Source organism: Rhinopithecus bieti, unplaced genomic scaffold (assembly GCF_001698545.2).
Source record: "Rhinopithecus bieti isolate Rb0 unplaced genomic scaffold, ASM169854v2 scaffold_12667, whole genome shotgun sequence".
Classification (NCBI taxonomy): Eukaryota; Metazoa; Chordata; class Mammalia; order Primates; family Cercopithecidae; genus Rhinopithecus; species Rhinopithecus bieti.
In genome coordinates, this window is record NW_016807256.1 from 559499 (window position 1) to 581456 (window position 21958).

The following is a 21958-nucleotide window of genomic DNA, read 5'->3' on the forward strand; positions in this document are numbered from 1 at the left end:
GTGACAGACTGGATTAAGAAAATGTGGCACATATACACCATGGAATACTATGCAGCCATAAAAAAGGATGAGTTCGTGTCCTTTGTAGGGACATGGATGCAGCTGGAAACCATCATTCTCAGCAAACTATCACAAGAACAGAAAACCAAATACCGCATGTTCTCATTTATAGGTGGGAATTGAACAATGAGATCACTTGGACACAGGAAGGGGAGCATCACACACCAGGTCCTATTGTGGGGAGGGGGGAGGGGGGAGGGATAGCATTAGGAGATACACCTAATGTAAATGACAAGTTAATGGGTGCAGCACACCAACATGGCACATGTATACATACATAACAAACCTACACGTTGTGCACATGTACCCTAGAACTTAAAGTATAAAACACACACACACACACACACACACACACAAACAGGTGAGGCAGGAAAAGCCAGATAGCCATGTGAGTGTTCTTTCTATACATCACCGTTCAGAGTCATAGGCCAGTCCCCAACAATTTCTGCAAGTGACCCATTGTTAAGAATATTCTGACTCTGGGCTGGGTGCGGTGGCTCATGCCTGTGATCCCAGCACTTTGGGAGGCCGAGGCGGGCAGATCATTTGAGGTCAGGAGTTTGAGACCAGCCTGACCAACGTGGTGAAACCCCGTCTCTACTAAAAATACAAAAAAAAAATTAGCCAGGCATGGTGGTGCATGCCTATAGTCCCAGCTACTTGGGAGGCTGAGGCAGGAGAATTGCTTGAACCTGGGAGGTGGAGGTTGCAGTGAGCCGAGATCGCACCACTTTACTCCAGCCTGAGCGACAGAACAAGACTTTGTCAAAAAACAAAACAAAACAAAACACAGCACAACAAAACAAAAGAAAACAAAGAATCCCAATTCTGACTCTGGCATATGTCACATGCTTTATTCCATGGCCATCCTTCCTCTTCTTGGTGCTCTTGGCCAGTGGGGTGCCTTGGAGGGGGCTTCCATGTCCCTTGCTGCAGTCCCAGCAGGATGTCCTGGTCTCATCTTCTCCACTCTCCACTCCAGACCTGCATATACACATCACTCCAAGGAACCCCAGGTCCTTTTAGGGGGAAATGTATTCAGAGAGACCACACTTAGGCATTACTGAATACCATTTCAGATTTCTTTGTAATTTTTTTCATCCTTATCCCATTAGGGGCAGGGCACAGTGGCTCATGCCTGTAATCTTCGCACTTTGGGAGGCCAAGGCAGAAGGATCACTTGAGCCCGGGAATTCAAGACCAGCCTGGGCAACAGAGTGAAACCCCATCTCTACAAAATTTTTTAAAATTAGCTGGGTGTGGTAGTGTGCACCTGTAGTCCCAGCTACTCAGAAGGCTGAGGTAAGAGGGTCACTTGAGCCCAGGAGGTCAAGGCTATAGTGAGCTGTAATCATACCACTGCACTCCAGGCTGGGTGACAAAGCAAGATCATGTTTCAAAAAAACCACATGTATCCCGCCAGGTGTGGACAATACAAATACTGCTTTTCCCGTCTTTTCTTTTCTTTCTTTTTTCTTTCTTTCTTTTTTTTTTTTTTCTGAGACAAGAGTCTTGCTCTGTTGCCTAGGCTAGAGTACAGTGGTGCAATCTTGGTTCACTGCAACTTCTGCCTCCCAGGTTCAGGCAATTTTCCTGCCTCAGCGTCCTCAGTAAATGGGATTACAGGTGTGCACCAGCACACCCAGCTAGTTTTTGTATTTTTAGTAGAGATGGGGTTTCACCATGTTGGTCAGGTTGGTTTTGAACTCCTGACCTCAGGTGATCTGCCCGCCTCGGCCTCCCAAAGTGCTGGGAGTACAGGTATGAGCCATCGTGTCCAGTCAACCAAAATACTGTGTTTTCAAGACACTTGAAATACTTCTACATATGATTATGCCGCCAACTTTTATATTGTTTGGTTCATCTGCTTCTGTTTGTTTTGATTCTTGGGGATGGCAGTGATCTTTCTTTCTGATTTTTTATATTATGGAAAACATTTTTCATTAAACAACATATGTGCATTCATATCCCCACATTTTTATACAAAAAAATGGCATATTGTTGTGTGCCTCACTGTTGGGTGTATCTTGGTATGCTGGGGGCGCCCCAGGCAGCATGCTGACTCTAGCTGCATAGTATTCCAACACGCAGGTCAGCCCCAGCTTGTTCAAACAAGCCCAGCTGATGGATGCTGGCGTCGTTTCCAGTACTTTGCTATTACAAATAATCACCTATCCTTGTTAGGTCTGTAGGACTCCTTCCTTTCCTCCCTCTCCCCCATTCATATGCATATATATATAGTTTGTCATCTGTGTACCCGAATCTCTCATCCTAACTGATAGAAGAGAGAACCAAACAGATGTGGTCTTGTTATTATCAAGTGGGGGGATAGTCATTTAATGACACATGTAGTAAGTAAATGTGTAATTATTATTGCAAAATATCTATGAAAGAAAATACAAGGCCACCTCCTCAACAAAAAACTGAGAGAGAGAGAGAGAGAGAGAGAGAGAGAGAGAGAGATTCATCTTTGGTGAATGTATCCAGATTTTCGCAATGAGAAAACCAAGAAAGAAGTTGTTTTTATGTGAGCATGCATGTCAGTTTTGTGACATTTCAAAAGGTAAAAACTGATTTCTGTTTTCATTACAATTATAAACTAGGTGCTCTGCATGACCCTTCTGATGAAAACAACTAAATATGCTAAAGAAAATAAAATATTTTAAAATCATCTCTCTGTTTTTTGAGACAGAGCCTGGCTCCGTTGCTCAGAGTGGAGTGCAGTGGCATGATCTTGCCTCACTGCAGCCTTAACCTCCTGGGCTCAAGTCATCCTCCCACCTCAGCCTTCCAAGTAGCTGAGACTACAGGTGCCACCACGCCTGGCTAATTTTTTATAGAGACGGGGGTCTCACTCTGTTGCCTAGGCTGGTCTTGGACTCCTGGGCTCAAGTGATCCTCCTGCCTCGGCCTCCAAAAATGCTGGGATTATAGGCATGAGCCACCGTGCCTGACCTTAAAATCATTTTTTTTTAATGCACCAGTGATATGGCAAAGAAGTAAGGAATTCCCAGAGTCCAAAAATTAAGTCAAAGCAGGAACTCCGAGAGGTAACCAGAACAGTGAGGCTAACTGTCACCCTTGGGCATTTGCAGACCCTAATGACTTTGGGCTTCAGTTTTCATGGCCTCGTGGATTGTGGGGACAGAAGACAAGGCCCAAGACTTGCAAAATAAGAAGTCTAAAAGGAACCACGCCCCTTACCACCATCTGCATGAAGGTGGGACCATAAAAGGTGTTATCATCATCAGGATGAACTGGAAATGTCGACCACTACCTCTTCATCACCAGGCCTCAAGGAGAATTGCTCATTTCCAAGCGTGGCATGAGGGAGAGGGGAAAATACCTCCTCTTGAGTATTTGTACTCACAAGCCAGCACCACGTGGCTTTGCAGCTGGGATTTACAACACCTAGATAGGCCATAAACTCCTCAAACTGAGAATTTAGTTTAAATACTTCTGGGCAAGGTGTGGTGGCTCATGCCTGTAATCCCTCCACTTTGGGAGGCCAAGATGGGAGGATCACTAGAGCTCAGGAGTTCGAGACCAGCCTGGACAATATAGACAGACCCCCATCTCTACAAAAAAAAAAAAAAAAATTGCTGGGTATAGGGGCATCTGTGGTCCCAGCTACTCAGGAGACTGAGGCAGGAGGATCGCTTGAGCTCAGGAGTTGGAGGTCGCAATGAGCCATGATCACAACATTGTACTCCAGCCTGAGTGACAGAGTGAGACCCTGTCTCAAAAAAAAAAAAAAAGTTCTGGGTTAGTGTGCCCCGGAAAACTGTCAGAAGGCAATGCAAATCCTCTCTGGAGGGAACCACCTTCAACCAGGTCTCAAGGCATTCCCACTGTGAGATCTGAGAAGGAAAAATATCCAGTCAAAAAATCCAAACACACGAGTAAAAAAGGAAACCGCTCTATGGATGAGTGCCAGCAAAGCACAGCTCCCACAGCCAAAGCTGGGATCATCAGCTACAGAGCATAACGTCAGCGTGTTTAATACATTGAGAGAAATCAAAGAGGGGGTTGAAAATATCAAAAGGCAGTGTTCTATGAAACAACCATGGATATTTGAAAATGGACCAAATTATACTTTTAAAAGTGGAAAATAAGGTAATTGAATTTAATAATTCAGTGAAGGACTTCCACTTGTGATAATGATAAATTAGTGAATTTGTGCCTCCCTCCTACTGAGGGCAATTAAAAAAACTGGAAAAATATGAAAGTAATCTGCTTGAAGGCATCATAGAGCAAAAAGAGGATGAAGAACTTCCAGGGCAGGATGCTAGGGAGGCAAGGCCAGTGTTTGCAGCTGCTCACACCCTGAGGGTGATTGGAGATTGAGAACGAGGGGAGTATGAACTGTCCAAGGCTTTTGATGGCTCCTGGGGCTAGCAGGACAGGCACGGGAACCAGGACCTGCTCATGGAGCACCCTGGTGCATCTCTCTCATTTTGGTGGGGACCCTGTAGGGCTGTTCCCTAGGAGTAAAGGTGATCCAGCAATAGAAAGAGTCTCCTAGTACTTTAGCTAGCTTTTTAGCCTCTCAATACCAGAAACTGGATTAGGGCAACTAATCTTAGATTGCTGGCATCTTCAGAAGCTGGGACAGTCAAGTGGCATCTTCTCTGCAGGAAGGTGACATCGCCCTCGTCCTTAAGCTATCACTATAAAAATGTCTGCAGTTGAAATGTTCAGCAAACAATAAAAATAACTAGCCATATGAAGAGTGAAGGCAATATGAATGGAAGCAGCAGAAATAGACCCATAGTGGAATTATCAAATACAAACTTTAGGATAACCTACGAGAATCAAGACTGCATGGTATTGACATAAGAAAAGGCTCACAGATCAATGGAGTAGAATTGAGAGGCCAGAAATAAACCCACACATCAATGGTCAATTGATTTTTGCCAAGTGCACCAAGACCATTCAATGGGAGAAAGAATCATCTCTTTAATAAATGGTGCTAGGGCAACTAAATGTCTACATGCCAAAGAATGAAGCTGAACTCCAACCTCACACCATACAGAAACACTCACTCAAAATGTATTAAAGACTCACATGCGAGCCCCAAAACTATGAAACTCTTAGAAGAAAACGTAGGTGTAAATGTTCATGACCTTAGATCAGGCAATAATTTCTTAAACGTGATACCCAAAGTCCAAGTGACAACAGATAAAATAGATAAATTGGGCTTCATCAAAATTGAATAGTTCTGCACTGCAAATGTTACTATCAAGAAAGTGAAAAGAAAACTTGCAGAATGAGATAGAAGATTTGCAAATTATATATCAGATAAGGGACTTGTATCTAGAATATATCAAGAACCTCACAAAACCCCACAATAAAAGATAAATGACCCAATTTTAAAGTGAGTGAAAGATTTGAATAGATATTTCTCCAAATAAGATGTAGGAGAGGTGAATGAGCACATGAAAAGATGTTCAACATCACCAGTCATCAGAGAAATGCAAAGCAAAGCCACATGAGATACCACTTCACACTAAGATGGCTCTATTCAAAAGGACGGACACCAACAAGTGTTTCCCAGGCGCGGTGGCTCATACCTGCAATCTTATATTTTGGGAGGCCAAGGTGGGCAGATCCCTGAGCCCAGGAGCTCAAGATCAGCCTGGGCAAATGGTGAAACTCCATTTCTACAAAAAAATACAAGAAAAGTTAGCCAGGTGTGGTGGTGCACGCCTGTGGTCCCAGCTACTGTGGAGGCTGAGGCGGGAGGATCACAACCCCAGGAGATGGAGGCTGCAGTGAGCCATGATCGTGCCACTGCACTCCAGCCTGGGTAATACGTGAGACCCCATCTCTACAAAAAGTTAAAAAAAATTCAGCCAGGCATGTAGTTGTGCACCTGTGGTCCCAGCTACTGGGGAGGCTGAGGTAGGAGGGTTGCTTGAGCCTGGGAGTTTGTCACTGCAGTGAGCTGTGATCATGCCACTGTACTCCAGCCTGGGTGACAGAGCAAGATTCTGTCTCAAAAAAAAAAAAAAAAAAAAAAAAACAAAACAAAAAAACAAAAAACTATAATCTACAGACCTTAGAGTTTGTTAATTGTGCCAATAATATCTTTTCTATAAAGTTCTTTCCAGAAACGTGCACCTCTGATCACACGTTCTATGCAGTTGACCTAGCCCTTTAGTCTCCTTAAGTCTGGACCAGCTCTTTGTTCTTCGTGGCTTTTGACAGTTTTCAGGAGCAAATGGGCCAGTGATTTTGCAGCACTTCTGTGTGTTGGGGCTTGGCTGATGTTTCTTCATGATTCCATCCAGGTTTTGCACTTTCCATGGGAATAGCTCAGAAGTGCTGCGTCCCTCTCTGTGTATGGCATCAGGAGGCCATGATGCCGGTCCCCTTGTCCCATTGCTGATGATGATCACTTTGATCATGTGGTTAAGGTGGCATCTTCCAGGTGTCTCTGCTGTCCAGTTCCCACGAGTTTTTTCATTCATTGATTATTTTTTGCTTGAAACTCATTACTACAATAGTTGCCAAATGGCGATTTCCTATTTCCATCATTCCTTCTTCATTTATTATTTGGCTTTGTTCTGTGAGAAAGAGCTTCTCTTCTCCCCCTTTATAATCATGTGTTGCTTGATGATGGGGCTATGTTCTGAGAAGAGTGTTGTTAGGCGATTACATCATTGTTCGAGCATCCTAGAGTGCACATACGCAAACCTAGATGGTGTAGCTTACTGTACTCCCAGGCTATATGGTATGGCCTATTGCTCCTGGGCTACAAACCTGTACAGCATGATAATGTAGGCAACTGTAACACAGTGGTAAGTATTTGTGTATCTAAACCTAGAAAGGGTCCAGTCAAAATGCAGTATTATAGGCCGAGCACTGTGGCTCACACCTGTAGCCTCAGCACTTTGGGAGGCTGAGGCGGGAGGATCACTTGATCCTAGAGGTTCAAGAACAGCCTGACCAACATAGTGAGACCCCATCTCTACAAAAAAGTTTAAAAATAGCCAGGCATGGTGGCAGGTGCCAGCTACTAGGGAGGCTGATGTGGGAGGATTGGTGGAGCCTGGGAGGTCTAGGCTGCAGTGAGCTGAGGTCATGCCACTGCACTCCAGTCTGGGCAACAGAGTGAGACCTCATCTAAAAAAAAATGCAGTATAATAATCTTGTGGGACCACTGTCATATGTGCAGTTTGTTTTTGACCAAAATGTCATTATTCAGTGTACAACTATACTTATTTCTTTTTATCAGTGTGGACTTGGGGGTTTCTGACTTTCTGGAAGAACAGGGTATTCTAGGCTCATCTTGACTTTCCCTGGTCTCCTTTTCTGGAATCAGCCATTTCTCCTAGGATCCCTGATTCATTTTGAGTGGATAATGGCACTTAGAAGCTTACTGGGAAATTACACACACATAGAGAATACATACATATATGCAGATACATATATGTATATCTATGTATATACAGTCCCACATCTATCTGTTTATGTATCTATCTACCATGAGTTCATACTGACCCATCCAATTTCAACCCAACGGCACCAGGTCCATTCTAGTCTTCCTCCTACTTCTTGGTTGGTAAATTCTTTCCCTCTTGCTGAGAAAGTTGGCTCCCATTATCCACAATATATTTATGTATTTGCTCAGTCCTAGAATACTTGGAAAGTAGTTTCAGAATCATCAACTCATGTCTCTGCAAAGAAGAAAACTACTATGTAGATTTCCAGGTTTGTCTAGAGTCCTTTTTGTCTTTCCCTTGAGGACATAGAGTCCCATACCGCGGTCAGGCTGCTTGCTGAGTTTTTTTCTCTTTCAAGGTGGTTGTGTTGTTGTTTGATATATGGTTTGCTTCATTTGTTTCCGTTTGTATTTCCTTTGAGGATCTATTTCCCCATCCTTGTGACTTGATCTGTTTTAGGGACTTTGAAGTTCAAATGCTCTTTGTCTTCTGATTATGCTGAGGACATGGGTTTTGGGTGGTTTTATTTGTGCTTGCTTTTTAAAAATGATTTTGGTTCAGAAGCTCTGTTGAGAGTTTCAGATTTACGGGGCTGCCATTACCTTGGATATCCAGGATTTTCTGAAAAATCAAGGTTTTGAGCATGCCAGTTCTTCCCAATTTAAGTTTTAGATTGAACGTAATTGTAATCTAAATGCCATTTGTAAATGGAGCTTGACAAGGTGGTTCTTACACCTATATGGAAGAACAAATGGCATAGCTAAGACACTCATAGAGAAGGAGGAGGTGGGTGGAGTTGCCTCAGCAGATTCTAAAAATTATTATAAAGGTGCCATATTTAAGATAGTGCGGGCCGGGCACAGTGGCTCATGCCTGGAATCCCAGCACTTTGCGAGGCTGAGGCAGGAGGATCACTTGAGCCCAGGAGTTTGAGACTAGCCTGGGCAACACACGGTGAGACCCTGTGTCTACAAAACTTAAAAAAAACTGGCTGAGCATGGTGGCGGGTGCCTGTAGTCCCAGCTACTCGGGGGACTAAGGTGGGAGGATCACCTGAGCCCGGGAGGTCGAGGCTGTGGTGAGCTGAGATCACACCACTGCATTCTAGCTTGGGTGACAGAGTGACACCCTGTCTCAAAACAAGCAAACAAACAAACAACAACAACAACAACAACAACAAAAACCTTAATGTATGACAAAGTTGGCATTGCTGGCCAGTGAGGGAAGGAGATGTTCAATAAATTATGCTGGTTATCCATATGGAAAATAAGGTCCGACAACATCAAGTGTTGGCAAGGCTGTGAAACCGTTAGAAAGCTTGTATGCTACAGGGGGGCATATGGACTGGTACAACCACTTGAGGAAACAATTTGTCATTGCCCAGCAAAGTTGCAAGTGGACATTTCTGGTGGCCCAGGGATTTTCCCCTGGATATACCCACTAGTGAAACTTGTGCTGGGCATCAGGACTCTGGTAACAGCCCAAAAAGTGGAAACAATTCCCCCATCCACCAAGCAGATGATACAGAGATCAGTTGTAGTTTAATCCCACAACAGAACAGAATGCTTGCGGGGAAAATGGATTATAGCTCTTAGTCTGGTGAATACCACATTCAGTGGAAAGGCAGGTTATAGAATAATACAGACAGTATGATTCCATTTATATAAAATTCAAAACAGGCAAAACTAAACAATATATTGTTTGGGGATGCAAAGGTGGTGAAACTATAAAGAAACACATGAGTGGTAAATGTAAAATTCAAGAAGGTGGTCACCTCTGAAGTGGGGGTGGGGGACACGGGGCGAAGAGAAGGGTCACTCAAGGTCCTTCAAAGGGAACGTTACCTTTCTTCTAAGCTGGTGGTGAGTACACAGAAGTTCACTGTATTGTTTTTTACACTTACACATATTTTGTAAATGTCCTTTTGTGTCTACTCAGTGTCTACTAGACCATTTTAAAAGGTGAGAGTTCTGCTGAATTCCATATGGAGAGGCACCGTAATTCTTTCGTGTCTAAGAAACCTCAAAAGTCTTCATTAGGCCCTGGTGACCCCTCCAGGTAACAGATGAGGGGAGAAATTGGGTCCCAGGACTGGCTCTGACCCCTGCCATCTCTGGTCACAACAGCTGGTACCCACTCATAGGGCTGTGCCTGTGGCTAAAATGTCAAAGTACCTCTGCACCCATTGGTAAACTGCAGCTGCCCCTGAACCAGTCTCTCCTTTGGGACCCCCCTCAGCCCCTGCTCCTCCTGATCCGGAACTAGCGGCTCATTCTGGGCACAGCAGTGGCCCTTGGAGAACCGGCACCAGCCCCTCAGCAGCCTCTGTACCTGGGCTATCGTGGTGTTAAGTGCTGGAAAATTCACACTGCGACCTTGGGGTCCCAGCACCCACACTTTGGGAGGAGAGAAGACTTCAGGTGACGTCCACCCACCGGCTCTGTGTGCAGCCCTGTCCACCCACAGCCAGTTTGCCTCATGGCTAGGTCACCTCCAAGCCTGAATTTGGAATTCAAATGAAGGAGTTTATTTTTACCTTTTATTCAACAGCGGCTGTAGCTTAATCAGTTCTCTAATGATCAATTGTTCTGATTTAAAGAAATCAAGCACTTTGAAACCAATTCACTGAAGGCCCTTCTGTCTCTGCGAAAGGATTGCTTGTCAGTTGGGTTAGGGGCTGCTTCCTCTCCTGGGGGCTTTTTCTTCACCTTTCTTCTAAAGTAGATGGTCTGGCTGCCGAAGCCTTTCACACAGGGTTGCCCATTTGCCCTTGGGCTAGTGTTGCCCCCTCTGGCTCCAGGCCATTGCTCCCTGTGCCTGCAGCTGTCGTGCCTGGCTCTGTGAGGGAAGAGAGCGGCGAGGCGGTGTGGCCCTGCACTTGGCTGCACTGTGTCTTTAACTATGTCTAATGCACAAAGAAAAACTGCATCAGGACACACAAAATCAGTCCTAAATATGTTTTTTTTTTTTTTTCTTTAGACGAAGTCTCGCTCTGTCACCCAGGCTGGAGTGCAGTGGCACGATCTCAGCTCACTGCAACCTCCACCTCCCGGGTTCAATCAATTCTCCTGCCTCAGCCTCCTGAGTAGCTAGGATTACAGGCATGCCCAACCGCACCCGGCTAGTTTTTTTGTATTTTTGGTAGAGATGGGGTTTCACCATGTTGGCCAGGCTGCTCTCGAACTCCTGACCTCGTGATCACCCCGCCTTGGCCTCCCAGAGTGCTGGGATTACAGGCGTGAGCCACTGTGCCCGGCCAGTCCAAAATATCTTAATAAGGTATGCTTATTTCTAGGAAAAAACAATCTTAGGAAAAGGTCTTTATCCAAAAGGACAAGAATTCTCTTGGTTTCATCAGCTCAGGGGAGAGGCCTGAGTAGAGAAAACAGAAAGGACAAGGGCAAGATGTCCCAAAGGGGTAAGTGCCCTCCTGGCTCATCTTGGGCTCTGACCCCGGTGAGAATCACACTTCCCTCAGGAGACCAGCCTCACTCACTCCCACAGAAGCCCGGTGTGGAAACAGGCTGCCCTTAGGGGAATGCTTTGTTTTTAAACCATAAAATGCCAAAATGTTGGGAGAAAATAAGGCCCTGCCAGTGCTGTGGACACAGCCCGCGGTCCCCAGAGGCTGTGGGGAGAGCTGGGTATGTCCCCCTGGGGATGGGGGGCATGCCGTATTCCTGAGCAGGCACCTGCCTGTCTGCCCGCTGAGGTTTCTGAAGGCAGGACATTTGCTGAACCTGGCAGGACTGAAGGCACTCTTACCCTAGCTGCCTTCTGCCCCGGGGGCACAAGGTGTGGGAGCCAGAGGTCTGAGGGGGTCCCGTAGACACTGGTGGGGCCCAGAGAGGACAGGGCTTCCCAATCCCAAAGGGTCTTTAGCCTTAGCAAGGAGGGGGCTGAGTCCGCCCTCGGAAAAGGGTGACCCCATTGGCAGGCATCAAAAAGTCCAGGCAAAGATGGGGCCTCTCTCACCCCTCACCTTGGCACAAGTTCTGCCTGCCTCGGCCTGGGGGGGGCGGAGGGTGGGAAGGGAGGGAAGGGAGGTCAGGCCACCTCCTCTCCATTCCAGTCCATTCCAGCCCCAAGGATGGGGAGGGGAGGCCCATGGGATGTGAGTCTGGGCTGAATTTTAATAACTGAAAAGGACCAGAAAAGTTAATGATCGGGGTGGGGGAGGTGCCAGAACACAGTGACTGGCGTAAACAAGCCCTGTCATGAGTTCCACCAACAGGAATGGTCTGGAATGGCCGGCACAGCCCCAGGAAGTGCTGGAGGGGCTGCAGGCCCAGGTGTGATTACCCCACTACGCTGTGTTGCCCAAGCTGGGGTCAGGCCTCCAGGGCGCCTCCTCACCCTGTCCCCTCCAAATGGGGCAGAGCAGGGAGCAGCTGAGCAAGGACAGGCATTTGAGGACAAGTGGGCAGCACAGACATTTCCCACTCACTGAGGCTAGAAGGTTGGGCGGGGAGCACCCTGGGGTGAACAGAAAGCACTGGGCTGTGAGGGAGTCCTTGAGCAGACTGGGTCCAACAGGAAGCCTGCAGCCGTGGAACCCTGAGCTCAGCCCTGCTAGTGATTTTCTAGGCTCTGTTGTGCTGTGCCAGCTCCGAACCTGCCAGGAAGCCACCCCTTGCTCTTTCTCTGGCCAGAAGAGAAGAAGGCTCTCCAGTCCTGATGGCCTAGGTCCAGCGCCCAGGCCAAGGGCGTCCCTGCAGACAGGTGCTGACGCTAGCATTTGTCCATCTGGCCCACGTAGCCGCCCTTCGATGTCTTTAGATCCGTGGCCTTTTCTCCGTGGCGGGCGGGTCTCCGGGGCAGTCTGTCTCCGTCCTCGCGTGGCGGCCTGCTGCACACCAGCGGCAGCAGCATCCCGTCGCGGCAAATGGCTGCCGCGCAACAGGCTGCCTGGTGGCTGAGCGGAAACCATGGCAACGGGAAGCAGGGAGGATATTCCCGTCACCCTCTGGAAAGGGCAGCCTATTTCTGGGACCCGAGCCCAGTTCTTCACTAGTTGTGTATTTTGCTGTGAATTTCGATGCCGGAGACACGGCGTGGAGGGTGCGGGGCTGAGGTGGGGAGGGGCAGTAACCGCCCCCAGCCGCAACCCCGGGCCCGGAGGAGGAGACCCAGTTCCGGGCTCAGCCCCACCGGATCAGACCCCTCTCCAGCCACACCAGGGGAGGGCGGGCGCTTTGGGGGGCACTGGGGCAGGGCCTGCTTCCCAGTCCCCAACAGAGGGGACCTTTTGGAACCCCTTGGCCGGGGACTGCCTGGGGCTCCCAGCAGCAGGGGATGGGGTGGGGTGGCGAGCCTAGCTCGCGGGACTCAGCGTCAAGCGAGGCCCCGCCGTGCGTGCACACGGGCTCGCGCACCTCCCCGCACGCGCACGCTGGAGCAGGGTGGCTTTTGATGTAGACGGCTCTGCCCCCTAGTGGCAGCTGCGATCAGCATGCGGGGCTCCTTCCAGGGAGGGCTTTGGAGAGGAAGAAGGGGTCCAGGAAGAGAATCGCAGGCTGAGCTTGGGGTGGAAGATCCCAGGAGGGGCTCGCGGCGGCCCGCTGCCCCGGCAGCTCCTTTTCACCCGCCACCCTCGTCCTGGGTGACCTCAGTCCCTCTTATGGCTGTCCAGACCTTTCCCTTAGGGGACAATCCCCAGGAAGACATAGGCCCCTCAAACTCCACGTGTCACAATGGAGCGCGTCTTCTTCCCACACCCGTCCCTCATCTCGGAGACTGGCACCTTCACCCACCCGGTTGGCCCAAACTTGGGAAAGCTCCTTGATATCTCCTTTTCCTCCTCCCCAACATCCACCTCCTCACTGATCCTGGGGATTCTCCATCCCAAATAGCTTTGAAATAATCAACTTCTGGTAGGCAGAATTTCGGCCCCCATGACCTTCATTCCCGTGTCACGCCCGTGAGTATGTTACATTACATGGCCAAAGGGACTTTGCAGATGTGATTCGGGCTACTCATCAGTTGACCTTAACATAGGGAGATGAGCTCATACAAGCAGAGAACTTCACTGGCCGAGGCCAGAAGCCGAAGTCAGAAAGATGCAGAGATGATGGGAAGAGCTCTTGGCATCATTGATGGCCGGAAGGTGAAAGGAGGGCCTAGCTCCAGGGAACTGAATTCTGCCAACACCTGAATGAGCCCAGTTCATCTGACACCTTTTGTTGTTGGCTTGTTTTTATTTTGAGTTATGATAGATTCACAGGAAGTTCTAAAGACAGTGCAGGGAGGTCCCATGTACCCTTCACCCTGTTTCTCAATTTAAAGTATACACGCCAGGCATGGTGCCTCATGCCTGTAATCCCAGCACTTTGAGAGGCCATGATGGGTGGATCACTTGAGTTCAGGAGTTCGAGACCAGCCTGGACAACATGGCAAACTCAGCCTTTACAAAACATTTTAAAGTGTACAATGCAGTACTTTAAAAAATATTCATAGAGTTAAGTAACCATTACCACGATCTCATTCCAGAACGTTTTATCACCCCACCAGGAACCCTGTATCACCTAAGCACTAACTCCTCATTCTCCTCTCCCCCTAAGTCCTGGCAACCATTTGTCTTCCTTTCTATGGATTTGCCTGTTCCAATCTGGCATAGAAATGGACTCATATAATTTTGTGGCCTTTTGTGTCTGGCTTCTTTGGCTTGGCATAATGTTTCCAAGGTTCACCAACACTGCAGCATGGACCAGTGTTTCATTGCTTTTGGGGACTGAATAATGTTCATTGCCTGGATATGCCACATTTTGTTTATTCATCTATTGATGGACATTTGAGTTGTTTCTGCTTTTTGGCTATTATGAATAAATCTGCTATGAACATTCGTGCAAATTATCTGGTGTGGGCATATGCTTTCACTTCTCTTGGCTGTACAGCTAGGAGTGGAATTGCTAGGTCACATGGTTACTCTATGTTTAACCTTTGGAGGAACTGCCAGACTAGTTTCCCAAATGGCTATAACCGTTGAACATCTTACTAGCAATGTATGAGGGTTCTGATTTCTTCATATCCTCTCCAAACAGACACTTGTTATTTTCTATTTTAATTTTATTAGTCATCCTAACAGGTGTGAATTGTACCTTATTCGAGTTTTTTTTTTTTTTTCTTGTTTGAGACAGACTCTCACTCTGTCTCCCAGGCTGGAGTGCAGTGGCACGATCTCAGCTCACTGCAACCTCTGCCTCCTGGGTTCAAGCGATTCTCCTGCTTCAGCCTCCTGAATAGCTAGGATTACAGGCACCTACCACCATGTCCGGCTAATTTTTGTATTTTTAGGAGACATGGGGTTTCACCATGTTGGTCAGGCTGGTGTCGAATGCCTGACCTAAGGTGATCCACCTGCCTCAGCCTCCCAAAGTGCTGGGATTATAGGCATGAGCCACTGCGCCTGGCCTCATTCTAGTTTTGATTTGCGTTTTCTAGTGATCTGCATCACTAACGACTAGTGATGTTGACCATTTTTTCATGTGCTAATGGCACATTATACATAGTCTTCTGAGAAATGTCCGTTTAGATCATTTGCCCAATTTTTTTTCTTTTCAAGCAAATGAATACTTTGATTAATATGGTACGTTTAAAAAAAACATGGTAGGGTTTTGACCCCAAATATTTATCAGGTCTGCTACTCAAATGAACTTATAGCTGGACAATGTATGAACCTTGAAGATGCCTCTTCCACTCCAGTTTAGGGTCCAACGCACAATTCCACACTCTCATCCCCCAGCTCCTCAAGGGTCTTTGCAGATCTCTTTCATTTTATGCTAAGTCCCTGAAATGCATCAGGGTACTACATCAACTTGTACAGAATATCAAGATCTCATCCTCTATTTTAGGTTCCATGTCAGATAAAGCTGAATTAGGCTGTCCAAACAAACTCACCAGACAGGTTAGATCAGATAGTGTACCACATAAAATTTAAATTTTGAACAAAATATATCTCTCCTCCTTTGGTCTCACACAGAAATTAAAGTCCTCAAATACAGATAATACTCTCCATTCTCCAGCTCTTCTCCAGATTCATGGGTCCAAGCCAGGTCAGCCCATCCACATTCCCAGTTGAAGTCTGGTCCTTTCTTCAGTAGTTGCTGTATGGAGTCATCTTCTAGAATTATTGCGGCTCCTTCAGCCCCTCCAGAGCTGGAGAACTCCAACTGTGAGGCTCATGTGTCACACACAGACCCAAAGTTCCATGGAGCTATCAGATCACACAAGAAAGAGCAAAGCACCTCAGACATCTGGAAATAACAACCAAAGCCCAGGAACAAATGTGACTGCTGCAAGAGCGTGGTCTAGGTCCTCATTCCTGTATGAGAGAGCATTTTCCAAACAAACTTACTTCCCCAGACAAAAACGCTAACAATCAAAACTCACATTGAGTTCATCAACCACAGACCATAGCAGAGAACTGAGTGTGAGTGAGGACAGAGCGTGGACAGAGGAAAACAGAGAAAACCAAAGGCTCTCTGGTTTCAGCTTCTCCTGGGTGTCAGCCAGTCTCCACCAGATGACCAGAATCCATTGGCTGTAAACCACCGACCGTGCTCTCAACTCGTTCGTCTATCCTCCGGGCCAGCTCCACCAGCATCTCTGCCATCTTCACCATTTCCTTGGCCTTCTCCTCGGCCTTCTGGCACCTCTTGGCCACCCTGCCCTCCATTGCGTTGCCCGGGTTGTTGAGGTGGTTGAGGACGCTCCTCTGAAGCTTCCACCTGGGTTTTGATCTGGATGAGCGTATTGCCCATCTTCCACAGCATGCTCTGCTTCCACAGGTGCGCTGGCCAGTGCTTGTCAGCGCCGCGATGTCCTTGCGCATCTCATGGATGACCGGGAGCAGAAACTGCTCAAAATCCTCCTCCACCTCCAGCACCTCCACTTCCTCCGGTTCTGACAGCTCGACGACGTCCAGGGGCCGCATCTCTTCCTGCTGCCTCAGAAGCGCAGTAGCAACATGAGCAGAGCAGCGGTGAACAAAATCCCTTTACCTAATTTTAATCGGGTTATTTCTTTTTGTTACTGAGTTGCATTGGTTCTGTATATGATCTAGATACAAGTCAATTATCAGCTACTATGTGATTTGCAAATGGGTTCTGTTATTTTGTGGGTTGTCTTTTCACTTTCTTGATGGTGCCATTTGAAGCACAATAGTTTTTCATTTTCCAATTTATTTTTTGCTTTGCTTGTTTGATACTTTGGACATCCTTTCTAAGAAACCATTGCCTAAGCCAAGGTCATCAAGATTTACTCTTGCGTTTTCTTCCAGGAGTTTTATAGTTTTAGCTCTTACATTTAGATTTATGATCCATTTTGAGTTAATTTTTGTATATGGTCTGAGCTAGGGGTCCAAGTTCATTCTTTGGCTTGTGGATGTCTAATTGTCCCAACACTTTTTGTTAAACAGACTATTCTCTCTGCCATTGATGATGGTCTTGGCACCCTTGGCAAAAATCAGTTGACCATAGATGCAAGGGTTTATTTCTGAATTCTTAATTCTGTTCAATTGATCTATAAGTATCTTTGTGCTAGTACCACACAGACTTGAGTCCTGTAGCTTTGTGGTAAGTTTTAAAATTAGGAAATGTGAGTCTTGGAAAATTAGGAAAAATAACTTCATTCTTTTTCAAGATTGTTTTGGCTATTCTGAGTTTCTTGCATTTTCACACACATTTTAGGGTCAGCTTGTCAATTTCTGCACAAAAGTCAGCTAGGATTTTCTCTTTCTTTCTTTCTTTCTTTCTTTCTTTCTTTCTTTCTTTCTTTCTTTCTTAATTTAAGCCAGCTGGGATTTTGATAAGGATTCCATTGAACTTGTAGATCAATTTAGAGAGTGTTGTCATCTTGGTTGCCGGCAAAGCTTGAGTCCTGTCGTCTTGCTCTCCCCCATGGACAGCATGAGCTTCACCACTTGCTCCACCTTCTCCACTAACTACCAGTCCTTGGGCTCTGTCCAGGTGCCTAGCTATGGTGCCTGACTGGTCAGCAGTGTGGGTAGCATCTATGCAGGTGCTGGGGCCTCTGGTTCCCGGATCTCCGTGTCCTGCTCCACCAGCTTCCAGGGCGGCATGGGGTCTGGGGCCTGGCCACAGGGATGGCCAGGGGTCTGACAGGAATGGGAGGCATCCAGAACAAGAAGGAGACCATGCAAAGTCTGAACGACCACCTGGCCTCCTACCTGGGCAGAGTGAGGAGACTGGAGACTGAGAACCAGAAGCTGAAGAGCAAAATCCGGAAGCACCTGGAGAAGAAGGGACCCCAGGACAGAGGCCGGAGCCATTACTTCAAGACCATGGAGGACCTGAGGGCTCAGATCTCTGCGAATACTGTGGACAATACCCATGTTGTTCTGCAGATCGACAGTGCCCGTCTTGCTGCTAATGACTTTACAGTCAAGTATGAGACAGAGCTGGCCATGCGCCAGTCTGTGGAGAACGACATCCATGGGCTTTGCAAGGTCATTGATGACACCAATGTCACTTGGCTGCAGCTGGAGACAGAGATCGAGGCCCTCAAGGAGGAGCTGCTTTTCATGAAGAAGAATCACGAAGAGGAAGTAAAAGGCCTACAAACCCAGATTGCCAGCTCTGAGTTGACCGTGGAGGTAGATCCCCAAATCTCAGGACCTCGCCAAGATCATGGCAGACATCCGGGCCCAATATGACAAGCTGGCTTGGAAGAAACAAGAGGAACTGGACAAGTACTGGTCCCAGCAGATTGAGGACACCACCAGAGTGGTCACCATGCAGTGACAGAGTGAGACTCCATCTCAAAAACAAACAAACAAACAAACCCTCTGAACTCAGTGAATGGAACCTTATTTGGAAAAAGGGTCTGGGCAGATGTGATTAAGTTAAGGGATCTTGAGATGAGATCATCTGGATTAGGGCCCTAAATCCAATGACAGGTGTCCTTATAAGAGAAAAGAAGTCACAAACACAGACGAGAAGGCCACGTGGATTCACAGAGAATAGAGCGGTGTCATCACAAGCCAAGGGACACCCAGATTCCCCAGGAACTGGGAGAGGCAAGGAGGAGCCTCCCCCAGAGCCTCCAGAGGAGGGAACAGGGTCCTGCAGACACCAGGATCTTAGGCTTCTGGCCTCCAGAGCTGCAAGAGAGCGCATTTCTGTTGTGTTACTTTGTTACGGCAGCCACAGGAAATGAGGTGGTGGTGGGGGGACCATGAACGGGAAACAAATACATCTTCACTTTGATGCTTTTGTACAAATACCCCCTAGGAAAATAACACATTTAGGGCCCCATTAATGCATGACAATTGAGTAACTCATAGACAGGCCTCCCTCCTCTCTCCCTGATACCTTGATGTTTACCCTCCTTCCCTTCCTCAGCCACTTGCTCCTGATCCCCAGATCCTGTCAGCATGTTGTCATGGATAGAGTGGACCTGTGTGACATGCGAGGGACACCGAGATCAAGGTCCCTGGAGACAGACTGTGGCATGGAGCCGGAGAGCTAAAGTGTCCTAGGGGGAGGATAGTAAAAGCATAATGTTGCTCTTTGGGGCAGGCGGAAACTTCTAGAGTTCTCTGTGTATGAGAATGGAACTGCAAATCATTTGCCACTGACTTTCCTGCTTTGCTCCAGCGAGAGGGTCACAGTGGGACCAGTAGCTGTGAGTGGAGTACCCATGGGGTTGCGGGACAGGAGCTTCCACAAGGTGCCTCCTGCTGCAGGAGCCTTCACTCACCTGAGCCAGGGAGCCAGCTGTTCATCACAAGAGGGGCTCAGGGGCTGCCTAGGAGACAGATTTCAGGCCAAGGTCTTTCCATCAGCTCCCACTCTGGCTGCTGTGCACCCCACGAGGATCCTCCATCTCCAACCATCGCAGTGGACCCTTGTTTCAGAGGTGACTTTGCTGACCTTGTTGAGGACTTTGAGGGTACACCCCACTCTGGTCCCCTCCCGCACCACCTCCTTGCTATCAGGAGTCGTCCCTGGGCTATCAGGAGTCCTGGGACAGCCCGGCCACCCACCCTCGCTGTGGCTGTCCTGCTGACACCCTGGGTTTCTCAGGTCCTTGCATTCACTTGGCCCTTCTGAGAGCTTCCTGGCTCCATAACGTTGCCCACTTCTTCCAGCTGCTCTGCCCTCCGACTTTCTTTGCTGGCCAGTCTCCCAGCTCTTCCGTGTGAAACCCTTCTCCCCATAAGAATATTTGGTCCTCAGTGGCACGATTGCATGTGGTAGTTTTAAAAAATAATGGATTTACTCAGATATAATTCACGTACCATAAAATTCACCCATTTAAAGCATACAATTCAATGGCCTTTTAATGTATTCACAGAGGTGTGCCACCATCACCACTATCTAATTCCAGAACATCCTTGTCACCCCTATCTCCATCAGCAGTCACTCCCTGTGATCCCTCCCTGGCCCTGGCACCCACTCATCTGGTTTTAGTCTCCTGCACATCTATTGCTGGGGTAGATTTTCCAGCCCTCATGCCTGACTGGCAGCACTTCTCCCTAGGTCCAACTTGGTCACACCCAAGATCCCGTGCGTGCTTAGAGCTTGCTCAATTACTCTATTGAGCTCCTGGTTACTTGAGTCTCTGAAAAAGAAAATAATACCAGGCAGTAGATTCACCAAAAAGTTATAATCTGACTAGGCTTTGTGGCTCACACCTGTAATCCCAGCACTTTGGGAGGCCGAGGTAGCCAAATCACCTGAGGTCAGGAGTTCAAGACCAGCCTGGCCAACACGGTGAAACCTCGTCTCTGCTAAAAATACAAAAAATTAGCTGGGTGTGGTGGCGCACGTGGCCTGTAATGCCAGCTACTCAGAAGGCTGAGGCAGGAGTATCACTTGAACCCGGGAGGTGGAGGTTGCAGTGAGCCAAGATCATGCTACTGCACTCCAGCTTAGGTGGCAGAGCGAGATTCTGTCTCAATCAATCAATAAATAAAAAGATGAAGGGTGGGTAGGCAGTGGGGAGCGGGGAGGGAGAACAGAGATGGAGGCTGTGGATCTTGCTGATGGTGAGAGGGAGCTGGCTCGGAAGGCACAGTGGATAGGTGACTATGGCAGGAGGTTCCCAGCCAGTGAGGAGTTTCTAAAGACAAGTGGCAGGCCTGGACTTTGATGAGGCTGCCAGGATGAAGACCTGGGCAGGTTAGGTGCTTTGGAAATTGCCTCTGCTTTTTGAAGACCACCCAGGCTTTCCCGTGGCCCTGCCTGTGCACAGCCTCTCTTCTGGACCCCAAATGCCTCTTCCCTCTTTCTCTGCCTCATCCTTTGATCTTCAGACCGAGTCCTATTCCTTGAAATGAGTCACTCACTCTTTTCCATAATAGTGCTATTGTGAGGGAAAGGCTGTGATTTAATCAATGTATGGGCATTGTGAGGATTAGCTAAGGAAGCGCTGGCAAATATTACAGAATCGTGTTTCTGATGGTGACTGGCAACCCCAGGGCCAAGCCTGGCGTTGAGAACCAGGCTTCAGCCCTCAAGGAACTCACCATCTGAGCCAGGGGAGATGAGATGGGGTATGCCACATTTGGGACAATGGGGACAGGCTTGCCAGTGGGAGAGGAGGTGCTGCCTAAAGGTTTGCTGGCTCCAGTTGGTGGCTAGTGAATTATTCATTTATCAACCAGTGCGCCGAGGTGACCCAGGGCTTTAAACTTCACGTGTTCATTGAGTCATTCCCTCGGCTCACATTCCCAGGCACCTTTTACTAGCTGAGCTGGGACTCTTCTCAGCACATAAGGCCCAGAGCAGAAGAAGGAGTTCGAGCTGCGCCTAGAGGATGGGCGGGCCACCAGGGGCCAGAGGGAAGCACTGTATGATTTGGGGTGGTCGCATATGTGCACGTGTGCATGTGTGTATGTGGGGGGAATGTGTGATGCGTGTGCATGGGTGTGTGTGTGTGTAGTGTGCACAGATGTGGTGGTAGGGGGAAGCTGAGAGGCAGCAGCCTGATTCTCCAAGGCCCATAGCTGCTTTAGGGAACATGGGCTTGAGCCTTCTAGATCTAGCTGTGGCTGGTCCAGCCCAGGGCACTGTCTGGAGGAACACAGGACCTGGCCTCCACCAACGGGGCTGAGGGGAGGTGGGCCCTCTGGGCATTGCCCAGGTTTCAGCCTTGGGCTGGGGAGAGGGTGGGGCTGCTCACAGCTTGGGGACAGACACAGTGCTCAAGGTGTGGCAGGTGTCAGCAGCACAGGGAGCTGGGGACCCTGAGTCAGTTCACACACGCACACATATGCACACACACGTGCACACCTGTGCACATACAGACAAAAGCAAGCTGGGTGATGGAAGTGGAGCAGTAATTCCTTCACCAGGCAGAAAATGTGCAGAGACGTTCAGCTGGGAGGCCATAACCTTTAGGGGACCTGCCAAAGGTCTCTGCCATGAGGCAAAGTGGTGAGATCTGAGGCCGGTCAGTTGACAGGGTGACTCTGCAAGGACCAGCAT

General features: G+C 48.1%; 2 pseudogenes; one reads left to right on the top strand and one right to left on the bottom strand.

The window, feature by feature from the left end:
• Positions 1-16011: 16011 nt before the first annotated feature.
• LOC108535059 (MORF4 family-associated protein 1-like) lies at positions 16012-16440 on the bottom strand (annotated as a pseudogene).
• Positions 16441-17545: 1105 nt separating this feature from the next.
• Positions 17546-18268, top strand: LOC108535060 (keratin, type I cytoskeletal 18 pseudogene; annotated as a pseudogene).
• The last annotated feature ends 3690 nt before the right edge of the window (positions 18269-21958 follow it).